This window comes from Bos javanicus, chromosome 24 (assembly GCF_032452875.1).
Source record: "Bos javanicus breed banteng chromosome 24, ARS-OSU_banteng_1.0, whole genome shotgun sequence".
Taxonomy (NCBI): Eukaryota; Metazoa; Chordata; class Mammalia; order Artiodactyla; family Bovidae; genus Bos; species Bos javanicus.
Genome location: NC_083891.1, coordinates 56,601,094 through 56,627,322, shown reverse-complemented (window position 1 = coordinate 56,627,322; position 26,229 = coordinate 56,601,094). Strand labels below are relative to the sequence as shown.

General features: G+C 45.5%; 1 long non-coding RNA gene across 1 annotated transcript; it reads left to right on the top strand.

Annotated features, from left to right (window-relative positions):
• The first annotated feature begins 706 nt into the window (after positions 1 to 706).
• On the top strand, positions 707 to 22,339 carry LOC133237775 (uncharacterized). The gene is made up of 3 exons (XR_009733337.1): positions 707 to 1,226; positions 14,763 to 14,836; positions 20,002 to 22,339. It is a non-coding gene; the product is annotated as an uncharacterized LOC133237775 (long non-coding RNA).
• Positions 22,340 to 26,229: the final 3,890 nt, after the last annotated feature.

Genomic DNA, 26,229 nt, shown 5'->3' with positions numbered 1-26,229 from the left:
ACAACAGCAACGGCAGGTTACAGAAAATCTAAGTCGGTGGTCTAAGGGCTCACGGCTTATTGATCAGGGACAAGACTAGGAATAGTCAATATCTAAACACTTTTAGTTTTTAATATTTATTTATTTGGCTGAGGTGGGTCTGAGTTGCATCATGTAGAATCTAGTTCCCTGACCAGGGATCGAACCTGGGCCCCCCTCTTTGGGAGCTGAGGGTCTTAGCCAGAGAAGTCCCTAAACATTTTAAAATTAATGCAGAATATACTTGACAGAAAAGTGACCATCTACATGGTATGATATGAAGGACTGATGGTTGCTGAACCTTTTGCTCACAATTACTCTCTTCTTGGCTCACCAGGGCATCTGAAATTTCCATCTCTCTTCATTTGTTTAGGTTCAGCCACCAAAGACCTTGTGGGAAAGCGATGCCACACTGAAAAGGCATATATAACCCACCGCCGAGACTGATGCTGAAGCTCCGATAAAGGCTCTGATACGAAGAGCAGACTCAATGGAAAAGACCCCGATGCTGGGAAAGATTGAGGGCAGGAGGCAACGGAGAATGAGACAGTTGGATGGCATCGTGGTCACAATGGACGTGAGTTTGAGCAAACTCCGGGAGACAGTGAAGGACAGGGCAGCCTCACGTGCTGCAGTTCATGGGTTGCAAGAGTCGGACACGACCGAGTGACTGAACAACAACAGCACCGGTACTTCGATTGCATTGTTCCCCCGCGGAGGGAATGGAGCCTGCCAAGGGCGCTTTCAGGTTCCAAACAAAAGCCAAGTTAAGGCATCACTGCTGGAATCTATGGAAGTCCGTGTCCCAAATGGAGTGGACTTTACAAGTCTTTCAGTGTGATATCAATGTAGTTCATTAATGTGAAGAAACAACATTTTATAATGGGAATGATTTTTAAATTCTGTGGTATATTTCCTCTGTGAAATGGAAACCTGTTAATCAAACGCCAAATGCAGCTCAGTGTGTTGGGGAGTTCTCACAGAACTATTAGAGTTGTTTCCATGATGCCCAGTGGCTCTGCATGCCTTGGGCTCAGTCCCGTGGAGGGGAGCCAGTGCTGAGCAGAGTGCCTGGCCTGGCCTCTGGGGTGGTCATTTACAGAGGGTGCAGGGGGAGGGGACATTCCAAGTGTCACAAAGGGGGATGGGTTCTAGAAAATAATATTCATTAGGAAGGCAAGCAGAGGGCTTCTCAGGTGGCGCTAATGGTAAGGAACCCACCTGCCAACGCAGGAGACGTAGGAGTCATGGGCTCCATCCCTGGGTTGGGCGATCCCCTGGGGGAGGAAAAGGCAGCCCACTCCATATTCTTACCTGGAGAATTCCGTGGACAGAGTAGCCTGGCGGGCTACAGTCCATGGGGTCACAAAGAGGCAAACACGACTGAAGCGACTGAGCATGTACACACGTGAGCTAAGTCAGGACAGGGAAGAAGGCATATTTAGGAGGCAAGATTTGTGATGGTCCTAGCGCAAGAAGGCTAATTCAGAGTGGGGGTACAAATAGATAAAGAGAAGGAGAGGAGGGGTGAAGGCGAAAGTTAGCCTTACTCACAGGAAGGGAATACAGAGTTTAGGGCTGTTTAAAGGTGAGATTAAATGAAATGGATTGGATTGATGGAGTTGGATTGATCATCCTGTTCTGGCATTATGTTTGAATGTTTTTTGAATTCTGATCTGTGTATTTCCTCATAATACATATGCCAGTATTGAAGTGGTTCAGTGACCCAGGGATCTGAGTTCACAGAGTCACTTTAAGGAGACAGAGAGATGGGTTTCTAACCTTGCAACTATTAGGCTGCGTTCAGGTCCCACTTAAGAATATTACCCGGATTTAAGATAATCCTCAGAGGATTTTGTTTCCATTAAAAATCTGGAGCACAGGATAGATGTAATCCTTGATCCTTCATTTAATAAAATATAAGGGGAAATGGGTGCACATACACTAGGACCCTGAGATAGCAGATGATTAGAAAAAACTTGATTGGAATATATTCAGACCAATAAAAATACATTTGAAATCTTTGGGTGACTTTTCATATGGATCAGAGAAATGTAGTTTCCCCTCTCCTTTGGTACTCTAATCCAGAAAAAAAATCTCTTTGCCAGAGTATTACAGAAGCATTTATGCTTGCCAATATCCGTAGGGTGCCAAGGCCTGGTATTACTGATTCTTGAAAGTCAGGGAGAAGATTTTAAGCATCTGCCCAGTAGCAAAACACTGCACTAGATGCTTTGAAGTTAAATGATGTTAAGGAGATATGGCCAAACCTCTGATAAAATGTAAAACATCCCCTATTGAATATATTGTGCTGCTTTCAAAATTGGTGGTGTTTTTGTACCGTGTTGCAGTTTCAAAGTAATTTCGTAGGCTTCTTTTCATTTGATACTAGTCATATGTGGAGCGTTTACTGCGTTCCAGGTATCATAAAATATCACCTCATTTAGTCTTTCCAAGAAGCCTCATTCTAAGAATTAGGCAGGTACTGTTATCTTTACAGAGAAGATCCTCATGGCAGTTCTGACGGTAGTCCAAACAAGCTTTTAACATAGTTTAGGAGACAGGCTCACTGAAGGTTAAATGACTTCCATAAGGCTATATGACCTGATGACCTAGTCTTCTTAACCCTTTCTCATAGACTGCAATGATACCAGCATGTGAACTTTCTGACATTAAATGTCTTTAACGTAGTATCTTTACACCAACCCTTGGTTTTTATCTTTATATCTAAGGCCAACATTTTATGTTGAAAGAAGCAGGATACTATGCCATGGATTTATTCAACAACTTATGCAGCCTCATAGATTAGACTGAGACATGGAGGGAGAATTACCCCCCCCCGGATTTTAAGAGGGCAGGTATATTTGATTAAGTGGAGAACTTTGTTAAGGAGATGGACCCATGGTAAGAAACTTCTCCTGTTATCTGTTCCAGTGCAGTCTTGTTTGGGCCGTGTGATGATGTGTGTGAGCATGGCTATCTTACATTGGGTACTTGGAAATAAACTTCGAGACAGATTTTCATGCAGAAAGTCTGCTCCAAATGTATTCAGGAGAGATATCTATAAGGTCATGGGGAAGACAGGACTGGGCTGAGGGAGGCACTGACCTGTATTTCTGTGGCTTCGGGACCCCAGCTGATGTTACAGGGAGCTCTGGAGCTCAGATGACCCTCTAGCGTTGTCCCATATTGAGGCGTGGGGACCAGACCTTTGTTCTCCTTCAGGAGCCAGTCACTGGCCATAGGTCGTCCCCTCAGAGGAGCCGAGATCCTGGATCCGGCAGATCCCAGCGGTAGAGGGCAGTTCCCGGGGGGAGCTCAGCTGTGAGTCACCAGCATCCAGTCTTCTTAGCAGCTGGGCTGTGAGTGTGTCCACCCTGAAGAGGGGACATGGGTGGAGTGCCCTAGTGTGCACTACATCCGTGCTGTGCCACTCAAATCCACTTTTTGTTGTTGTCCAGTTGCTCAGTCATGTCTGACTCTTTGTGACCCCATGGACTACAGCACACCAGGCTTCCTGTCCTTCTCTAGTCTCCCGGAGTTTGCGCACATTCATGTCCATCGAGTCAGTGAGCTATCTAACCATCTCATCCTGTGCCGCCCCGTTCTCCTTTTGCCTTTCGTCTTTTCCCAGCATCTCAGTCTTTTCCAGTGAGTTGGCTTTTTGCATCAGGTAGCCAAAGTATTGGAGCTTCAGCTTCAGTCTTTTCAGTGAATGTTCAGTGTTAATTTCCTTTAGAAGTGACTGATTTGATCTTCTTGCAGGGGACTCTTAAGAATCTTCTCCAGCACCACACATTGAAAGCTTTAGTTCTTTAGTGCTCAGCCTTCTTTATGGTCCAGCTGTCACATCTGTACACGACTATTGGAAAAACCATAGCTTTGACTATATGGACCTTCGTTGGCAAAGTGATGTCTCTGCTTTTCAATACATTGTGCTGTGCTTAGTTGCTCAGTCGTGTCCAACTCTTTGTGACCCTGTGGACTGTAGCCTGTGAGGCTCCTCTGTCCATGGGATTCTCCAGGCAAGAACACTGGAGTGGGTTGCCATGCCCTCCTCCAGGGGATCTTCCCAACCCAGGGATCGAACCCAGGTCTCCTGCATTGCAGGTGGATTCATTGCTGTCTGAGCCACCAGGGAAGCCCAATACACTGCCTAGTTTTGTCAAACCCACTGGATTTTTATAATAAATCTCCCCTATCCAGGAACATTTTTTTTAAAATCAGATTTTGATTGGTCTTATTTCCTGGGAACGTACAAATGAGGCTTAGTAGGAAATACTATGGCTCTTGCAGCCATAGTTGATCTCAAGGCTGTAACTAATACTTGTATGATCCTTCTCTACCGTTCATTCTCGGTTTCTCTCAATTCTGGCTAACCCCTCTGCTGGGCTAGGTGGCTTACCTCTCAGAGGGTCCTGAACTCCTGGTTATTCCTGTGCCCTTCTTGGGGTATGGCTGCTGGTCTTATCCATCTAGCAGGCTTAAATGGTAAGCCTGAGGCCATCACCTGATTGCCAGACACACTCTTTACTTATGTATAGAGCAGAAGTAAAGCTCCCCCTGTGGGCAGGGTTAATTACTCTAGCCCATGTGGCTGATTTTGCTGGTCTCTTGGCATGAGGACCCCCAAGTAGTTGGTTGGCAACTGGAGCCTAAAATTCAAAAAGACTCCTACTGTGTGCCCAGGAAGTCATTTCCCTTCTTTGAGAGTGAGGACCTAGAGACCCTCAGAGCCTAAGCTTGTGTGGATCGCAAGTGGGTTCCTGGAGGCAGGGGCGGTAGATAGTTCCACCTCTTGGTTTCGGGACCCATGCATTCTACCTCAAGGGGTCACAGGACCACGTGTCAGTCATTAAGAGTGTATATCGAGTCCTAGAGGATCCTGCCACCCTCACAGAATACCATCTCTGGGACGGCCCCTTGTGTCACCAAAGAGACATTCCACTGCTGGTTCACAGCAGACTTTTCAGTGAAGCAGTGTGTAATCACAGTTCCCGTGGCCGTATGCTCCCTGCCACAGCACCTCTGCTGTGTGGTGGGCCCTTGGTCTGAGGTAGTGTTTTGTGGAACCCTGTGTTGGTGGATCAGACACTCTTGTGGGTCTTTGATGATACTGTAACGTCTTACGGAAAACCCACACGAACTTTGTGGCACACCTGATGGTTGACTTGCCACGTGTTGGCTGTCTGGTGATACTCAATGCTAGCACTGGGTAAGTGGGAGCCTGGGCTGTTGGTTTCATGCTTAGGTTTCAGCTCTGCCAACGTGGCTTCTGTGTTTCATGCACTGTCCCAGGCCTGGGGTGACTGATGACAGATGGGTCAGTTCACTCTGTCCTGCTGGCTGTGTAATGTCTGCTCCCAGAGATGCTCTCTGGTGAGAATTAACACGTGATACAAAAGTCTTCAGCGTTTGTGCCCTGTCCCCTACATCATCCGAATGCCTCTTCCCAAACCTGTTTCTCCCCAGGCCTCCAGATTGTCTCTTGCTAGCCCCCTGACTTGGAGAAGGCAATGGCACCCTACTCCAGTACTCTCGCCTGGAAAATCCCATGGATGGAAGACCCTGGTAGGCTGCAGTCCATGGGGTCGTGAAGAGTCAGACACGACTGAGCGACTTCACTTTCACTTTTCACTTTCATGCATTGGAGAAGGAAATGGTAACACACTCCAGTGTTCTTGCCTGGAGAATCCCAGGGACGGGGAGCCTGGTGGGCTGCCATCTATGGGGTTGCACAGAGTCGGACACGACTGAAGTGACTTTGCAGCAGCAGCCCCCTGACTAACCAGCTAGGCCGCTGGCCATGAGTTCATGGAGATTCTAGCCCCCGACCCCTTGTCTTTCTGTACAAAGTGGAAGACTGGTGTGTCACTTGAAGCTCTGACCTCGGAGAAGACTGCTGTCATCTGGGCCTCCAGAGCGGGCTGTATACAGCAACATCACTGGGCCTGGAGGCTCCCCAGGCGGCCTCAGGAGAGAAGCTAGCGCAGCAGCCCTGGAGGGCGAGTGGGTTTGTGCCGCTCGCTTACGCAGCCTCTGAACATGCTCGTGCCTCCTCCCTGTGGGACCACTTCCATCTTTTAACAATTCTTTTCTTTCGGTCTCCAAAAGATGTGATGGTACCTTGCCCTCTGGGAAAGTTCAGAGACGTAATAAATTCTGTATTTCCTGGACTAAGGCTTAAGTAATAGCTTGTGAGAAAGAAAGGCTGGTATCAGTTGCCCATAGTTCAGCAGCATCTAGGGAATTTGGCCACACGCTAGAAAGAGAATTTCAGAGAGAGTCAAAATACCTCCAGTGTCTAAACTGATAGGGCTCGCCAAGGCTGAATTATGAAGGAGGCAAAAATTTTTTTCTTTTTCCTTTTTATACAGTTCTTTACTTGAATGTTTTCATAGTAAAAATTGGAAAGTTTCTCTGTTCAAAAGACTTGGATACTAGCTCCAAAGCTTTTCAGCTATGTGACCTCAGGCAAATTATTTAACCTGTCTGAGACACAACTTGCTAGCTAAACACTGGCAGTCAGTCAGTTCAGTTGCTCAGTCGTGTCCAACTCTTTTCAACCCCATGGACTGCAGCACACCAGGCCTCCCTGTCCATCACCAACTCCCAGAGCTTACTCAAACTCATGTCCATTGAGTCGGTGATGCCATCCAATCATCTCTCATAGGGAGAGAGGATTAAATGAGATATTCTTGGGGCTTCCCCGGTGGTCCAGCAGTTAAGGCTCCATATTTCCACTGCAGGGGGCCCAGGTTCGTTCCCTGGAGAACTAAATATCCCATATGCCTTAAGGTATGGTCAAAAAGTAAAAAAAAAAAAAAAAAAAGAAAAAGAAAAATCATGCTTAGCATATAGAATATAGCATTTAAATAAATACCGAGTAAATGATTGCAGGAATGACCACTATTTTGAGCTGGTAAGTGTGGAGCACCCAGTGCAGAACTTGTGGAGGAAAGGTAAAGGGGATGAAGAAAAGGATCAAGAAGAGCTGAATGAAAGTGAAAGTGTTAGTCGCTCAGTCGTGTCTGACTCTTTTGACCCATGGACTGTAGCCCGCCAGGCTCCTCTGTCCATGGGATTCTCCAGGCAAGAATACTGGGGCCAGTTGCCATTTCCTTCTCCAGGGGATCTTCCCAACCCAGAGATCGAACCCACGGTTTCCTGCACTGCAGGTAGATTCTTTACTGTCTGTGCCACCAGAGAAGCTGAAGTTGGCTCAAATGTCAGACTCTGCAAGCTGGGAGGCAGCAGGTACTGTGAATGTTCAGGAGCTTGGAACCATCTAGAATCGTCCCCCTAAAATCACTGAGAAATTACAGGGAGACCTGGAGGCAGAGGGTGTGAGATTGGTGGGCAAGACCATTTTAAGGGGTGAGACTGGTGACATATTTATATTCCTTGAAGCTCCTCTCTTCCCAAAGTCTGTCCTGTGTTTGATGTCCCACCACCTAGGCTTGGTGGGCCTGGTGTCCAGCCCTTCCGCTGCTCAAGCACCCCTCCTCCTCACTCCCCCTCCCCTGCACCTTTCCTGCACCTTTCTTTCCGTTTGGATCACTGCTCAGCATAATCCTTCTGATTCTATCTCCTCCATTCATTCTTCTGGGCTGAGGCCCCCTCACGCGCGCCAAATAGGCCCCCAGTGAGCACAGGATGGGTGTCTGCTTACCTCATTTACGTGTCTCTCAGTTCTAGAGAGTTTCTGGAGAGTGGCCATCACGGTGCCCACCCCCCCCCCCCCGAGATAGTTCTAACTCAGTGTATATTTGTTGAATAATTATCACTTGTCTATTTAGACCTTCCGGTAAATTAAGAGGGAAGTCCGTGAGCAGAGAGTCCTGATTCCTTCTCAGCGTGTCTTTGGAGACACATGCTCCTTCCCTGAGTCTCATAAACCGAGAGCACTGGATATGACCTCTGAGGTCCTTCTCAGTAAGGAAAGTGCACAATGCTGTGGAACAGGAAGCAGTGGTCACGACCACATCTTTGCGTGGCGGGCTTCTCGTCATTCAGGTCGGCTTGTCACTCAACATGTGACCTTAGCTTTCAGTTGAATTTATTTATTTTTTAATATGTATTTATTTGATTGCCTCTGGTCTTGTTTGCAGCACCATGGGATCATCATTGCAGCGCAGAGACTCTCTAGTTGAGGCGTGCGGGCTCAATTGCTTGGCAGCCTATGGGATCTTAGTTCCCCAGCCAGGGATCAAATCCATGTCCACTGCGCTGCAAGGTGGATTCTTAACCGCTGGACCACCGGGGCAGTCCCAGCTTTAACTTCAGATCGTGATACGTGCAAGGAAGAAATCACCTTCGTCCCTCTTTTCCCCTCCCATCCTTCTTTCTCTCCAGTGTTTGTCTGTTGGTTTATTGTCTGTCTCTTCTCACTGCAGTATGAGCTGCAGGAAGTCAGTTTTATTCACGGCTGTGTCCCCAGCATCTGTAACAGTATGGAGCAGGTGCCCTGGAAGTATTAGTTCAAGGAATGAATGCGGTCCACAAACTGCGTTTATATTTGGACTGTTCGTAGCCAGGCTTCTCACGGCTAGAAGAGTTCGTCCCAGATTGCACCTACAACTACACGTAGGTTGGCTCCGTAAATGGGCTTCCTCATTGCCAGCAAGTCCTCGGGTGAGAAGTGCCACCGCAGCTTGAGCTGCTTAAGCCTGATGTTTGCCATGTTGTTCTTTTTAACTTTATGTTGTTCAGTGGCTTCCCACTGCCCTAGCTCCAGGAACCATATGCGTCAGTGGCTGCAGCCCTGTGAGAGAGTCTGAGGATTTGTTTCAATTTAGGAATTATTTGGACTAGTCTCCTCTCCCTTTCAAAACAAGTCTGGAACCATAATTTAGAGAGCCCCGTTGATACCTTTTCCTCTCCTGCTGGTTGGTTCATTACACTGTCTGGTTTAATGGCACCCCACTCCAGTACTCTTGCCTGGAAAATCCCATGGACGGAGAAGCCTGGTGAGCTGCAGTCCATGGGGTCGCTAGGAGTCGGACATAACTGAGCGACTCACTTTCACTTTCACTTTCATGCATTGGAGAAGGAAATGGCAGCCCACTCCAGTGTTCTTGCCTGGAGAATCCCAGGGATGGGGGAGCCTGGTGGGCTGCCATCTCTGGGGTCGCACAGAGTCGGACACGACTGAAGCAACTTAGCAGTAGTAGCAGCATAGACTGTCAGCTCATACATATGTTGCTGTTGCTGCTGTTGCAGCACTTCAGTCGTGTCCGACTCTGTGAGACCCCATAGACAGCAGCCCACCAGGCTCCCCCGTCCCTGGGATTCTCCAGGTAAGAACACTGGAGTGGGTTGCCATTTCCTTCTCCAATGCATGAAAGTGAAAAGTGAAAGTGAAGTCGCTCAGTCGTGTCAGACTCTTAACAACCCAATGGACTGAAGCCTACCAGGCTCCTCCGCCCATGGGATTTTCCAGGCAAAAGAATACTAGAGCTCATACATATAGTGCTTCCTTATTTTCAAAGAAAATAGTATTCACCATTGAGGGTGGCTGCAGCTCATCCTCTGCTGAGATTCTGGAAATAAAGCAGCTCTGCAGAGCAATGCTTCCCTGGTTGGCTCAACGATATAGAATCTGCCTGCCAATGCAGGAGGCGTGGGAGATGCAGCTTTGATTTATGGGTGGGGAAGATCCTGTGGAGAAGGAAATTGCTACCCACTCCAGTATTCTTGTCTGGAGAATTTCATGGACAGAGGAGCCTGGTAAGCTACAGTCCATGGGATCGCAAAGAGTTGGACGTGCCTGAGCAACCCTGCACACACACACACATTAACTCAACACAGACCACTGACATCAAAGGGTGTGACTTTCTTCCCTCTACTGTGCAGTACCCGGAACAGCACCTGATGCACTGGGGATTCTTCACTGAGTGAATGAGTGAGTGTTGACCAAGCTTGGTTTTATTACCTTATGATTTCCGTTTTGCTGTCCTCTTTTCCTCTCTACTCCAGAACGGTGTGCCTGCTTAACTCTCCTCTCTGACAGTGGTGCTCCCCATGGGTCTGTGACACTCTTAGCTCTCTGATCTGTCTCTCACCTTGCACATTCAGCTCCCCACCCATCAAGACCTTCTGGTCACGTTCTTCCTCTTTTCAGGACCTTTGCCAAGAAGTTGGCAAAATAACCCGTGCCTCAGTGTTTATGGTGCTCACTCTGCACTTACCTTCTGGAAGAACTGCTTTTACATGAAGCCGTTATCTCTGATAGCATTTGTTTCAGGGACAGTTGCAGTTAGGTAGACAAGCTAGACTTTAGGTGGAGCAGCTAGAATCTGTGTGTCCCCCATAGGGACAGGAGCAGAGACCAGTCGCAAGGCAGCAACAGCAACTTTGTGCTGAAAACTCTGAGCTCAGCCTCACTGAAGGTGCAGACATCACATGGAGTAAGTTCAGTCTAGATAGGCATCCTGGAAGAGGTGTCTCCTCGGCTAATTCATACAAGGAATCAAGCATTCGAATTCATGGGGAAATCAGCGTAGGCTGGTCTCGGACCTGGTTTGCTTAGGGATCAAATGCACTGATGAATGGCAAAGCGGCCGCCTTTTCTCTCTCCTCCCTTTTCCCTTCGAAGTCTGACTTAAAGGAAGCGGGGAGGGGTCCTTTCCCCCTGTGTCTCTCTTTTGGCCGGTGCCGAAGTAGGAAACCCCATCTTGCTTTCATTTTCTTCCTCCTCCTCCCCTCAGACCAGAGATGCCCATCATGCACTTTGTGGTTCTCACTTAACGAATGTTAATGAGATGGCATCATAATCACCGGATTTTATAAATATCCCATCCGCAAATTGGACCACAAAACCCAAATGAGCCAGCTGAGCATCTGTATTCCACCAGCTTGTGTTTTCCCCACAACCTTAAGCGAAGGATGTAAAACAAGCTCTTGCTTTGAAGCGGTTCGGGCCCACGGGTGTGAGGTGCTGACGACAACTGCTGCTTTGCCTGGCCCTCACTCAAGTGGCTTCTTGGGCGCGAGCCTTTCACACAGGCCCGGGTGATGTAAGGGATTTAGGCGTGATCAATTATACCCTTTTCAAGTTAACGCTAGAAAAATGAGAAATTGATTTTTTTGACGAAACAATATTTTAGGAACTCAGGATATAAAAATGGGATTTGACCTCTCTTATCAAGTCAGCTATCATCATGCTGATTACAGTCTACAATTATGCCATATTTTGTAAGTCACGGCCTAGTGCCATCGGCTTGTCGGACTTGTTCAGGGAGAGAGCAGAGCCGTGATGAAGCGTCCAGCTGTGCCTGCTTTGTGGCTCGAAGGGGAGAACTTGGAGGATCTGTCTGGTTCAGCAAAACTGCTGGACGAGCATCATCGGACTCGGGCATCAGAATCTGACAGTCCTGCTTAATCTCTCTGCAGAGATCTAATAAGCAAAACCTGTATTGAATGATTTTTCTGGTGCTTCCTGTTTTACTGGATATACCTTATTTTTACCCAGTATGCTACTATTACTATGCCCAAATTATGATCAAACAGTAAGCGACCAGATGGTGTATATTGCAGACAGACTTGCTAATAGGTTAACAGCATTTTGAAGGGAGGGCTAAGCTTTACTCACTTTTGTATCCTGAGTATCTGGCATGATGCTTGGCCAATAGAAGGGACTTAATTCCCGTTCATTGAATACTTGTAAATAATTTTCTAACCACAGAACTATCTGAAGACTGGTCCCCAGGCTTCTCCATTGCAGTAACATGAAAGAAATCCAGTTCTTAAAAATTTGCCAGTAAGAGGACTTCCCTGGTTGTCCAGTGGCTAAGAATCTGCCTTGCAGGGGACATGGGTTCAATCCTGGTTGGTGGAACTAAGATCCCACAAGCCTCAGAGCAACTAAGCCAGCAGGCCGTGACTAGAGTCTGTGAGCCGTAATGAAAGATTTGGCATGACGCTTTGGAAATCCTGTATGCTGCAACTAGGAGGAGAAAGAGGTGAAGTCACTCAGTCATGTCTGACTCTTTGCGACCCCGTGGATTGTAGCCCAGCAGGCTCCTCTGTCCATGGGAGTCTCCAGGCACGAATAATGGAGTGGGTTGCCATTTCATTCTTCAGAGGATCTTCCCAACCCAAGGATCAAACCTGGGTCTCCTGCATTGCAGGCAGACTCCTTACTGGCTGAGCCATGAGGGAAGTCCACAACTAAGACTTCATGCAACCGAATTAAAAAAAAAATTACCAGTAAAAACGGTGCTCACTTTGGGGAAGTGACTATTTGCAAGGTGATTAAATATTTGAATAACCTGGTAAATAAAACAAAAGAAATATAATGGGAGGAGAACATGAAAAATTTTGTTAAAACACCACCACCACCACCAAAAAAAAAAAAAACCCAACCACCATACCTGTTTATATTTGGGAACATCAATGACTGTAACTTTATGAACTATTTATTCCCAGACACTGAGCCTCTTTTTAATACCATTTATTTGATCACTGATTTAAAATATCATTGTAATTACATACTGAATTCTTGGATGCTTTCAGAATTTCTATTCTGGAGCAGAATATATTGATTTTTTTTTTCTGTCTACCCATTCACTAATATTACACTTTTAACTATGGTAGCTTTCTATACATTTTAATATCTACCAAAGCTAGTCATTCATTACTAATTGTTTTCTGAGAATTTTTTGGTTGTTTTTGCATAAATAGTCTCTGGGCTGAATTTAATAGTCACTTTGTCAAGTTAAATTGTTTTTTGCTTGCTCTTTGCCTTCTATTCCCAAAATCTGATTGGAACTTTTATTAGAACTGCTATGTTATATTTACTTACTGATTTGTGAGAGAACTGACTAGTTTATGATGTTATATCTCTCAATTTGTGTCTTTCCCACTACGGAGACAATGATAGAGAGTATTGCACAGAAACAGCCAGACTAAAAACCAGTGCATGTGAATTCTGTTATCTGCCAAGTTGTAACTGCGTATCTCTTTATGCTGCAGTTTCGACATTTTAGATGTGGAAAAGCATAAATACCTTTACATATCTGGGGTTTTAATACTTCTGGGGTTTTTAATGATTTATTCATTGTTTGATAGAATATAGGTGTTGTGCTGTGCTAAGTCACTTCAGTCGTGTCCAGCTCTTTTTAACCCTGTGAACTGCAGCCCACCAGGCTCCTCTGTCCATGGACTTTTCCAGGCAGGAACACTGGAGCTGGTTGCCATTCCCTTCTCCAGGGGATCTTCCCAACCCAGGGGTCACACCCGTATCTCTTGTGTCTCCTGCGTTGGCAGGCAGATTCTTCACCGGGGCGTCACCTGGGAAGCAGGAAGTTCAGACTGTCTGGTGGTTAAGTGCATAGACTTCGTCAGCATGACCTTTGGAGGTTAGTAACCGCCTGAGAGTGTGGAGGAGAAAATGAGATAATGTTTTCCCCTGTACCTTGTTCTGTAAATTCCGGGAAGTTAGGGTTTCAGGTTCTGCGTGGTGCCTCTGCACTTCTTAACCTTTTTTGAGCTGTTAGATCTCTTTGGCAATCTAGTGAAGCCGGTAGACCATGTCTCATAATTTAAAATGCAATAGTTGTGTTGCATGTAACCGAAAAGAGTGAAAACAAAAATTTTGACCTAATAATATATTTTCTTAAATTAATGCGTTAAATGAGATCTAATGAATTAAAGTGGTGGCTTTAATACCCATTTATTTCAAAATAGTGAAGAACGTATGATATTTTAAGATATCTGCTTCAATTTAATGTAATAAAGTATCTGACATTTGTTCTGGCAACCGAGTCATAGATATCGCAAATATCACTGATTTGTTGCCTACTTTCACAGTTGAAAGCAATTGTTAATTTCAGTTACAGGTTGATCAAAATAAGGACATAATTTGTTTTGTATCCAGATTCAGAGACCTCTTGAATTCTATTTAGGGAGAACAACTGTTTCCCAGGACTCAGGATTTCTTAGTGCTAAAATTGGGGATAGTCCTGCAAACTGGGACAGTTGGGCACTTGGACCCAAGGTTAGCCTCTGGGAGCTCCACAGTAAGATGTACATTTCATTGTTAAAGGCAAGATATGACCCCACTATTACTTTTTAGATAGCGTCACTGACTCAATGGACATGAATCTGAGCAAATTATGGGAGATAGTGATGGACAGGGGAGGCTGGCGTGTTACAGTCCATGGGATCAGAAAGAGTCAGACATGACTGAGCACACACATACTGACCCCTCAGGGCTGTTTACTTTAGAAGAAAAGCATTAACAACCATGACGGAATATTCTGGCTGGGGTGGGACAGGCCAACCACAGAGGAGTAGACACTCCTACATGAGGCTATTGTTGTTCAGTTGCTAAGTCAGGTCCAACTCTTTGCGACCCAATGGACTGCAGCACATCAGGCTTCCCTGTCCTTCTCTACCTCCTGGAGTTTGCTCAGATTCATGTCCATTGAGTCAATGATGCCATCCAACCATCGCATCCTTTGTCCCCTTCTTCTCCTGCCTTCAATCTTTCCCAGCATCAGGGTCTTTTCCAGTGAGTCAGTTCTTCATTTCAGGTGGTCAGACTATTGGAACTTCAGCATCAGTCCTTCCAATGAATATTCAAGGTTGATTTCCTTTAGGATTTACTGGTTTGATCTCCCCACTGTCCAACAGACTCTGAACAGTCTTCTCCAGCGCCATAAAACCATTCAATGCCACCGTACACTGAGCTACCCTGTCTTCCTATGTCTGAAACTGAATAAAGCATTTTCTGTTGACAGAAATGATACTGCCAAGGAGACAGAGCTAGCAGCTGCAGGAACTTTTACAATTATGACTCTAAGGAGAGCCACAGGTAAGTCTGAACAGTCGTGCAACTAACGAACACCAAGTACCTCTTGTAAAAGAGAGCAAAGGACACTAAGCAGGATGGGATGTGGTCCCTGCCGCAAGGAGCGAACAGTGGTTGGGTTGCTGCTGCTGCTGCTAAGTCACGTCAGTCGTGTCCAACTCTGTGCGACCCCATAGACGGCAGCCCACCAGGCTCCCCCGTCCCTGGGATTCTCCAGGCAAGAACACTGGAGTGGGTTACCATTTCCTTCTCCAAAGCATGAAAGTGAAAAGTAAAAGTGAAGTCGCTCAGTTGTGTCAGATTCCTATCGACCCCATGGACTGCAGCTCACCAGGCTCCTCCGTCCATGGGATTTTCCAGGCAAGAGTAATGGAGTGGGGTGCCATTGCCTTCTCCCCGAGCATAAAATACAAAGCTGGATGAGCTAAAGGTCAAAGAAGTAGCAAATACAAGGAAGGCAGTCCATGGTGGGGATTTGAGGGCAGAGTAGCAGGGAGAGCAGTCTCATGTCAGGACGGAGATGGGAGTGGGAAGGCATGACTGTGGGAGCAGGACCCGTGCCCAGGCACCAGGAGTGTAACCCGGAACCATCTCTCTACGCAAACATCTGCTGGTGATGGCTCTTTTTGAAAGTTTAAAGTATGATATTAATCTATGTTACATTTTCAGTGTGTCTGCCCTCTGATGCCCTCTCGAAGCACCTACTGTCTTACTTAGGTTTCTCTTACCTTGGGTATGGGGTATCTCTTCATGGCTGCTCCAGCAAAGCACAGCCGCTGCTCCTTACCTTGGATGCGGTCGCTCCTCCTGACCTTGAATGTGGAGTAGCTCCTCTCGGCCCTCCTGCACCCTCGAAGCTGCCGATCCTTGGACATGGGCTTGCTCCTCTTGGCTGCTGTCCCTGACCTCGGATATGGGGTAGCTCATCTCAGCCACCACCTCTGACCTCAGACGTGGGGTAGCTCGTCTCAGCCACCACCCCTAATCTTGGACCACAGCCTTGTCTAACTCAATGAAACTAAGCCATGCCTAGTGGGGACACTCAAGACGGACAGGTCACGGTGGAGAGGTCTGACAGAATGTGGCCCACTGGAGAAGGGAATGGCAAACCACTTCAGTATTCTTGCCTTGAGAACCCTATGAACAGTATGAAAAGGCAAAATGATAGGATACTGAAAGAGGAACTCCCCAGGTCAGTAGGTGCCCAATATGCTACTGGAGATCAGTGGAGAAATAACTCCAGAAAGAATGAAGGGATGGAGCCAAAGCAAAAACAATACCCAGTTTTGGATGTGACTGGTGAGGGAAGCAAGGTCCAATGCTGTAAAGAGCAATATTGCATAGGAACCTGGAATGTCAGGTCCATGAATCAAGGCAAATTGGAAGTGGTCATACAGGAGATGGCAAGAGTGAACGTCAACATTCTAGGAATCAGCGAACTAAAATGGACTGGAATGGGTGAATTTAACTCAGATGACCATTATATCTACTACTGCGGGCAGGAATCCCTTAGAAGAAATGGAGTAGCCATCATGGTCAACAAAAGAGTCTGAAATGCAGTACTTGGATGCAATCTCAAAAATGACAGAATGATCTCAGTTTGTTTCCAAGGCAAACCATTCAATATCACGGTAATTCAAGCCTATGCCCCAACCAGTAAGGCTGAAGGAGCTGAAGTGGAACGGTTCTATGAAGACCTACAAGACCCTTTAGAACTAACACCCAAAAAAGATGTCCTTTTCATTATAGGGGACTGGAATGCAAAAGTAGGAAGTCAAGAAACACCTGGAGTAACAGGCAAATTTGGCCTTGGAGTATGGAATGAAGCAGGGCAAAGGCTAATAGAGTTTTGCCAAGAGAACACACTGACCATAGCAAACACCCTCTTCCAACAACACAAAAGAAGACTCTACACATGGACATCACCAGATGGTCAACACCGAAATCAGATTGATTATATTCTTTGCAGCCAAAGATGGAGAAGCTCTATACAGTCAGCAAAAACAAGACTGGGAGCTGACTGTGGCTCAGATCATGAACTCCTTATTACCAAATTCAGACTTAAATTGAAGAAAGTAGGGAAAACCACTAGACCATTCAGGTATGACCTAAATCAAATCCCTTATGATTATACAGTGGAAGTGAGAAATAGATTTAAGGGCCTAGATCTGATAGATAGAGTGCCTGATGAACTATGGAATGAGGTTCGTGACATTGTACAGGAGACAGGGATGAAGACCATCCCCATGGAAAAGAAATGCAAAAAAGCAAAATGGCTGTCTGGGGAGGCCTTACAAATAGCTGTGAAAAGAAGAGAAGTGAAAAGCAAAGGAGAAAAGGAAAGATATAAGCATCTGAATGCAGAGTTCCAAAGAATAGCAAGGAGAGATAAGAAAGCCTTCTTCAGTGATCAACACAAAGAAATAGAGGAAAACAACAGAATGGGAAAGACTAGAGATCTCTTCAAGAAAATTAGAGATACCAAGGGAACATTTCACACAAAGATGGGCTTGATAAAGGACAGAAATGGTATGGACCTAACAGAAGCATAAGATATTAAGAAGAGGTGGCAAGAATATACAGAAGAACTGTACAAAAAAGATCTTCACGACCCAGATAATCACGATGGTGTGATCACTCACCTAGAGCCAGACATCCTGGAATGTGAAGTCAAGTAGGCCTTAGAAAGCATCACTACAAACAAAGCTAGTGGAGGTGATGGAATTGCAGTTGAGCTATTTCAAATCCTGAAAGATGATGCTGTGAAAGTGCTGCACTCAATATGCCAGCAAATTTGGAAAACTCAGCAGTGGCCACAGGACTGGAAAAGGTCAGGTTTCATTCCAATCCCAAAGAAAGGCAATGCCAAAGAATCTCAAACTACTGCACAATTGCACTCATCTCACATGCTAGTAAAGTCATGCTCAAAATTCTCCAAGCCAGGCTTCAGCAATATGTGAACCGTGAACTTCCAGATGTTCAAGCTGGTTTTAGAAAAGGCAGAGGAACCAGAGATCAAATTGCCAACATCCGCTGGATCATGGAAAAAGCAAGAGAGTTCCAGAAAAACATCTATTTCTGCTTTATTGACTATGCCAAAGCCTTTGACTGTGTGGGATCACAATAAACTGTGGAAAATTCTGAAAGAGATGGGAATACCAGACCACCTGACCTGCCTCTTGAGAAACCTGTATGCAGGTCAGGAAGCAACAGTTAGAACTGGACACAGAACAACAGACTGGTTCCAAATAGGAAAAGGAGTATGTCAAGGCTGTATATTGTCACCCTGCTTATTTAACTTATATGCAGAGTACATCATGAGAAATGCTGGGCTGGAAGAATCACAAGCTGGAATCAAGATTGCAGGGAGAAATATCAATAACCTCAGATATGCAGATGACACCACCCTTATGGCAGAAAGTGAAGAGGAACTCAAAAGCCTCTTGATGAAAGTGAAAGAGGAGAGTGAAAAAGTTGACTTAAAGCTCAACATTCAGAAAACGAAGATCATGGCATCTGGTCCCATCACTTCATGGGAAATAGATGGGGAAACAGTGGAAACAGTGTCAGACTTTACTTTTTTGGGCTCCAAAATCACTGCAGATGGTGATTGCACCCATGAAATTAAAAGATGCTTACTCCTTGGAAGGAAAGTTATGACCAACCTAGATAGCATATTGAAAAGCAGAGACATTACTTTGCCAACAAAGGTTGATCTAGTCAAGGTTATGGTTTTTCCAGTGGTCATGTATGGATGTGAGAGTTGGACTGTGAAGAAAGCTGAGTGCCGAAGAATTGATGCTTTTGAACTGTGGTGTTGGAGAAGACTCTTGAGAGTCCCTTGGATTGCAAGGAGATCCAACCAGTCAATCCTAAAGGAGATCAGTCCTGGGTGTTCATTGGAAGGACTGATGTTGAGGCTGAAACTCCAATACTTTTGCCACCTCATGTGAAGAGTTGACTCATTGGAAAAGACTCTGATGTTGGGAGGGATTGGGGGCAGGAGGAGAAGGGGACAACAGAGGATGAGATGGCTGGATGGCATCACCGAGTCGATGGACATGAGTTTGAGTGAACTCCAGGAGATGGTGATGGACAGGGAGGCCTGGCGTGCTTCAATTCATGGGGTCGCAAAGAGTCGGACACGACTGAGCAACTGAACTGATGTTACATTTTGGACTCCCCTGGTGGCTCAGATGGTAAAGAATCTGCTTGCAATGCAGGAGACTTGAGTTAAATCTCTGGGTGGGAAAGATCCCTGGAGAAGGGAATGGGAACCCGCTCCAGTATTCTTGCCTGGAGAATCTCAGGGATAGAGGAACCTGGTGGGCCACAGTCCATGGGGTCTCAGATTCTGACACGACCTTCACTTCACTTCTTCAGGTTATATTTTGGTAACACATTAACCCCCAAATCTTAGTGGTGTAACAGCCTTGCTTGGCTCACTCAGATATCTCTAGGAATGCAAAAATCATGAATAGGTTTCCAAAGATGCTATTTTTCTATGAGGCAACTGGGAATCTGCCCACCCCAGCTTCTTGCCTCTCTTCCCACAGCCACTTTCTTCCTCCCTAGAGGGACTGTCTGTTTTTCTTTTTTCATCACAGTGATATCTCCTATTTTATCTCTTGAGCTTCTCTGTGTGTCCCCAGCTGGCAGCAGAGATCCAGACTCCTAGTTCCAACTCCTGGGGTTACCCTGATAATTCTCTACTTACGTGGGCTGGGTCTTGGGGTGCTGTGGGCTGGCCAAGTCGTGTTCCAAGGACCTGGCTTGGGGGAGACACCATCACAAGCCTGAGCTTATTGCCGTGTGCCCGTCTCAAGGGCAGTGCCCAGTTGTAAAACAAGGTGGCATTCGGAGTTGGCGTTGCTGCATCCAGCCAGGGACAGATGAAGACACCAAGCTGGGAGCTGAGTGGGAAAGGGGCTCTGGGAAATTAAGATGGGAGGAAAGTCAGTGTAATTAGGTGAAAAGGAAAAGAGAACGTCCCTGAAGCAGAATGCTGGACCATTCAAAGGGCTGCCAGACAGTTAACTACCCATAACAGGGGAACGGTCTAGGTATTCACCAAAAGAAACACTGGGAATCACAAAGGTTAAAGAGAATGACAAAGTTCTCTGGTTCCTTGACCCTGGTTGGTAGTCATGATTCTTTTCTTTCAACAGTATCCAGATCAACCCAGGGTTTCCCTGATGGCTCAGCGGTTAAAAGAATCCACCTGCAATGCAGGAGACACAAGAGATGCAGATTTGATTCTTGGGTCTGGAAGATCCCCCTGGAGAAGGAAATGGCAACCCACTCCAGTATTCTTGCCTAGAAAAAAATCTCATGGACAGAAGAACCTGGTGGGCTACATTCCAAAGGACCTCAAAGAGTCAGATAGGACTGAGCAACTGAGCATGCAGACCAACCGAACCCTCCTCCTTTATACCAAAGGCTCACTGAATTTACCTCTTTCATCATTCATTCTTTCTGCCCTCGTGTGTGGTGGATTCATCACGTAGAAAATTCCCTTTCTTAGTTGGAACTGGATTTCAAGAGTGAGAATGGGCAGGTCACGTGGTGTTCCCTGTCAACAGTGGATCATTTCCTGGTCTAGGACGTCTTGGTGGAGGTGGAGGGATGTCCTCCATCTGGGAACCCTCAGCTGCTAACAGGAGAGACCATTTAGGCCCCCACATTTCATGTAATTTTGTCTCCTAAAAATAAGAGCTCCAAGTAGTCATTCTGGCTTTGACTTATTGGGATGACCAAAAAGTTCATTTGGGTGTAAGATGTTATGGGAAGGGTTTCCCTAGTGGCTCAGAGGGTAAAGTGTCGTGCCTGCAACGTGGGAGACCCAGGTTCGATCCCTGGGTCAGGGAGATCCCCTGGAGATGGAAATGGCAACCTGCTCCAGTATTCTTGCCTGGAGAATTCCATGGACGGAGGAGCTTGGCGGGCTACAGTCCATGGGGTTGTAAAGAGTCAGACACAGCTGAGCAATTAACACTTTCAACTTGTTATGGGAAAACCCAAATGAACTTTTTGGCCAACCCAATACTTTACTGCTGAAAACTTTCTTGTATACATTCCATTTTGAAGGATATCATACTTCAGACTGGACCAAACAAATCTCTGTGGCCCTTTCACTTCCTGATCTTTCTCTCCTTTAAGTCACTCAGTCACCCTCCTTAACTATCTTCTACACTTCATTAAGAATGGTTTCAGTGTGTTCCATTTCTGAGAAAGATATCTCCAACTAAATTTCCACCTTAGTTCCCAATAGGCTTTGCTTACTGATTAGGTCATTAAGGTTTCTGGAAGCTAAATTGGAAGTATTAGTATTTGTAATACAGTTGCTGAGATCTATATCTATATATCTGTGAAGTCTGCTACAAGATGAGAATGAGTTTTAAATTGATCTTTAAGTGTTGAACAACCATGTCCACTGGAACGTTTTAGACATCTCTTCTGAACTTATCACTTCGTGTCATGGGTGGGTCAACTTTCACAGTTTCTCCAGACGTTTTTCCCCCCTTTCAGTGTGGGGCACGTACACCAGCCGGAAACCCACTTTCCGAGAGCAGTCTCCCCGGCGCTGAGCAGCGCTCTGGTGCGGGACATGAGCTCTATGTACACTAGCAGCATCTTCAGAGTTTTTTGATTTTGGTGGTGGTGGTTGATTTGTCCCTGAATCCACTGTTGGAAGCACATCCATTTATTTTCTATAGATTCCAAAAAGCTCTGTAAAATATAACTTAAGGACATGATTTGCACCGCTGAGTCAGGCTGTTGGGATTTTGCAGTTTGGGTTTGTTAACCCTGAAGGGGAATAATGGCTCGTGGAGCACAGCTGAGCCTGTGCCTCACTACATGGGGTTCCATGGCTTCTTCTCTAGGGGACCTTGAATTCCTTGGTGGATGGGGTAATGTTGTAAATGGATGTAGTGGGTTGAATTGTGGCCCCTGAGAATATGTCCACTTGGAATGTGACTTTATTTGTAGTAAGGATCTTTGCAGATGTGATAAGGTGAGGATCTTGAGATGAGATCATCTTGAATTAGGGTGGGCTCCAAATTTCTTATAAGACAGGTCCGTATAAGGCAAGAGAAGGGGGAAGATACAGACACACAGAGAAGGCCATGTGAAGATGGAGCCAGATTGGACTATGTAACCGAAAGCCAAGGAATGCCAAGGGTTGCTGGCAGCCCCAGAAGCAAGGACAGAAACATCCAACGATTCTCTATCAGTACTTCCAGAAAGAATCAACCTTTCTGATAACTTGAATTCAGATTTCTGGCCTCCAGAACTGTTATAGCATAAATTTCTGTTACTTTAAGGGAGCAAGTTTCTGGTAATTTATCATGACAACCCTAGGAAACAAATACAATAAGGGTTGTCAAATGAAATATTTTACATACAGGAAGGAGTGTGTTATTTAAAGCAAGGATTGGTAAACCAAAGCCTGAAGGCCAATCTGGCTGCTGACTATTTTTTTAAATAAAGTTTTATTGAAACACATCTCTACTTGTTCATTTATGTATCATCTCTAGCTGTTTTTGCCCTACAATGGAGGATTGGGTAGTTGTGATAGAGACTAGGAGACCCACAGTAATGAATATATTTACTCATTTTGGGGCATGCAAATACAGGTTTACTTAAGAGAGGGGATGATGATAGGGAATGGGGAATTCTGTAGTTATCCCTTAATAAATCTGCTTTGAAAGTCTGTATGTTCAAATTTTGAATTTGCTTAAAGTCACATCTCTCTTATAGAAGTGGAGATATTGATTTTAAAAACTTCAACCAAACAGCTGGTCTATAGGATTTATGAAGCCTTAAGGTAGATCATTTACCTCATCTTCCTCACTTTGACTTCTTGGACTTAATGTGAATTGAAAGCATAATTAGTAAGCAAAGACTCTGATGCTGGGAGGGATTGGGGGCAGGAGGAGAAGGGGACAACAGAGGATGAGATGGCTGGATGGCATCACTGACTCGATGGACGTGAGTCTGAGTGAACTCTGAGAGTTGGTGATGGACAGGGAGGCCTGGCGTGCTGCGATTCATGGGGTCACAAAGAGTCGGACACGACTGAGCAACTGAACTGAACTGAACTGAACTGAACATACTCTCAGAATAAGGGAATGAGCTATCTACCAATATCATTATATTGAAGGCCCGTCTCTCCTAAATGGTCCTGGTGCTTAAGGACATGATTGGATGGGCTTCTTTTTGATATGTACAGTTCTCCCAGCTCCCAAACAAGAGATGTAGCAACTGAGTTAAGTAGCACACAACAGTAGCTTACTTACCTTAGCATAGTATACAAATAAGCATTGCTTCTCTGTTGAGGAATTATCCCGTTGAAGCATGCTTTCCACCTAAACTTGTGTGCCTTTTTAAAGCCTTTACAACTTTTCTGGTGAAATAAAGATTTATAAATTTGGTCATTGAACTTTTACTTGAACATTTCTGACCAGTTTTGAGAAAGACTTCTCTTAAAAAAATGAGTCATATCTCTTGAAAATCCGCTTAAAGGGATTTATACAGAGAAACAATCATTGATGTCCAAACATTCAAAGATGTTCAGCAAAGCACTATTTATAGCCAAGAACCCAAACTTAAATTTGAAACAATAATGGAGAATTAGTTAAATAAGATAGAGCTTCCATCCTGTGAGCTTATCAAAGAATATTTAATAACATGGAAGGCTTTCTTGATATATTTTTAAGTGGAGAAAAAGCAAAAGAACGCAACAGTATGCATGGTTAGGAACAAACACACACTCAGAAAAACAGGTGAAAGTTGTAGGTGGTTTTTACTATTTTGTTTATCTCTATTTTCTCATATTTTTTCAAAGAATATTTTTATAATAATAAAAAAAGAGATAAAGGGAGCAGATTTTGCTTTCAAATATTTTCATTCAGATTTGAGAATTGTTGGTATAAAAATAACTTTGTTGTTTGGGTCCCAGAACATTTGATAAATTACTTAAAATGTGGCTTATGAGGACAATGCCATTTAGATAAGTCACTTTCACACCTAAGCCTCAGTTTCTTCATCTGGAAACCAGAGCATTGAATTCATTACATATCTAAGTTCCCAATCACCTGTGACATTCTGTGTGGTATGAGATAGTGTTCAGAGCAGCCTGTCCATCAAACTAACTTACTCACCAAAAATGCCCGACCGCTCAGTCGTGTCTGACTCTTTGCCACCTCATGGACTGTAGCCTGCCAGGATCCTCTGTCCATGGAGTTGTCCAGGCAAGAACACTGGAGTGGGTTGCCATTTCGTCCTCCAGGGGATCTTCCCGACCCAGGGATCGAACCTGTGTCTTTTGCGCCTCCTTCACAGGCAAGCAGATTATCTACCACTGAGCCACTGGGGAAGCCCACTCACTGAGAACAGTGCACTGCAAATGCGGTGCGTGTGTGTGTGCATGCATGCTAAGTCACTTCATTCGTGTCTGTCTCTTGTGACCCCATGGACTGTAGCCCGCCAGGCTCCTCTGTCCATGGGATTCTCCAGGCAAGAATACTGGAGTGGGTTGCCATGCCCTACTGCAGGGGATCTTCCCCACCCAGGGATTGAACTCACATCTCTTATGTCTCCTGCATTGGCATGTAGGTTCTTTACTACTAGCTCCACCTGGGAAGCCCCCAAATAGGGTCTACCCCCAATTATTGAGGCTGGTACAGACCCTGTGGAAGGCGCACTGGAGAAAGAGCCCAGACTCTTGCTTAGACTAAGAAAGTCAACTGCCTTACTGGCCTGGGAGAGTTGGGTCAAGTTGGCTCTTCTATGGGTGAGGTTTCTTTAATCTTCTTTGTTTTGGTCAAGTGGCGGCAATGCATTTTCTTAGGGAAAAAATTTCTAATTTTAAAATTTACTTTGTACCTATTGGCCCCAGGCAAAGACAGCCTGCAATAAACTTGGTGTCAGTTTCATGTTTTGCTGAAGTTTCTGAAGGGTTTTGTTTTATTTTAGAACAACTAAACCGCTTCTCTGTGAGAGGTGACGGGGGGCAATCATCAGCTTGTCAAGTCGTTTGCTGGCCTCTAAAATTTTTATTGCCTTCACTTGAATATAACGGGGCCATCCTTTGCTCTGCTTGCCTGTCTTTCTCTGTCCTTCACCTGCATTCCATCCTCCCCTGGAGCTGCACAGGGTAGAAGATATTCCCTTGTAGTGTGTTGGCCTGTTTCCCCAGTAAGACTTTTAAGTTCCTTCCGGCTAGGCACTGTGGTTTCGCTCATTTTGTATCCTGTTCCTATCCCGCCCGGTGTCACACATAGGTGACCACAAGCGACTTTTGATTTGAATTTTAAAGTGTACTGTGGCCAGCCCTCTCTGATGCAGCCCTGTTTACCAAAGGTGGGCTCTTTCACCCTCCATTAGCTCTCGCTTTGCTTGAGATTACAATCAGGGGGCTGCGCTATGGTGCATTCATATGCTGGGACATTCTTTTTTTACTCTTAAGTCTTTTGAATTTGTTACAATATTGCTTCTGTTTTATGTTTTGGTTTTTTTGGCCTCAAGGCAGGTGGGAGCTTAACTGCCCAACCAGGAATAGAACCTGCACCCCCTGCCCTGGGAAGGTGACGCCTTAACCACTGGATCGAGTCCCCGAGATCGTCTTAAAGTTGGAGCATGTGTATTGAGAGAAACAATTCTGAGGCTGTTTATTCCTTTAGTCAACAAGCATGTATTCATGGTGTTCGCTGAGGCAACGGAGCAGAGGGACAACTTCTGGCATCTGTGACGTCGGCACGATGATGGGAAGGGAGAGGACAGGAGCAGAAGCGGGACACAGACTCGATGGTCTGACCATGCATCCGTCTATCTGTCTATCAATCAAATACCAGCTGATGGCCTAACAAGTTCCTAGCGCTGGTTTGGGCACTGGGGGGCACAGTGTGATTAAAACAGGCATGTCTGTTTTGGAGAAGGCAGAGTTTACAATATAGTGGGCAACATAGAAAAACAGTGAATAAATAAATAGCTACTGTCTTTTCAAGTGAAGGATGAAAATCCTTCAAAAAAATAACTTAGGGAGTAGCATCAACATATATACACTTTACCATGTGTAGAACAGGTAGCTGGCGAGACGACGCTCTGTGACTGGGAGCCCAGCCTGGCGGCCTGTGATGACCTTGAGGGGTGTGATGAGGGGAACCAGGGAGGCTCAGGAGAGAGCTGACACATGCATCATGGTGGCTGGCTCGCACTGCTGTACGGCAGAAACTAACACGACACCGTATAGCAATTTTCCTCCAATGGGAAAAAAAAAATTAAAAACAGCAAAGGGAAAGGGGATGGAGGCTGAGGGGTTATTCAGGGCAGGTGGGCTACAGAGTGACCAGAATGGCCTGAAGATGCAAGGAAAAGAGCCCTGGGCTGAGAGT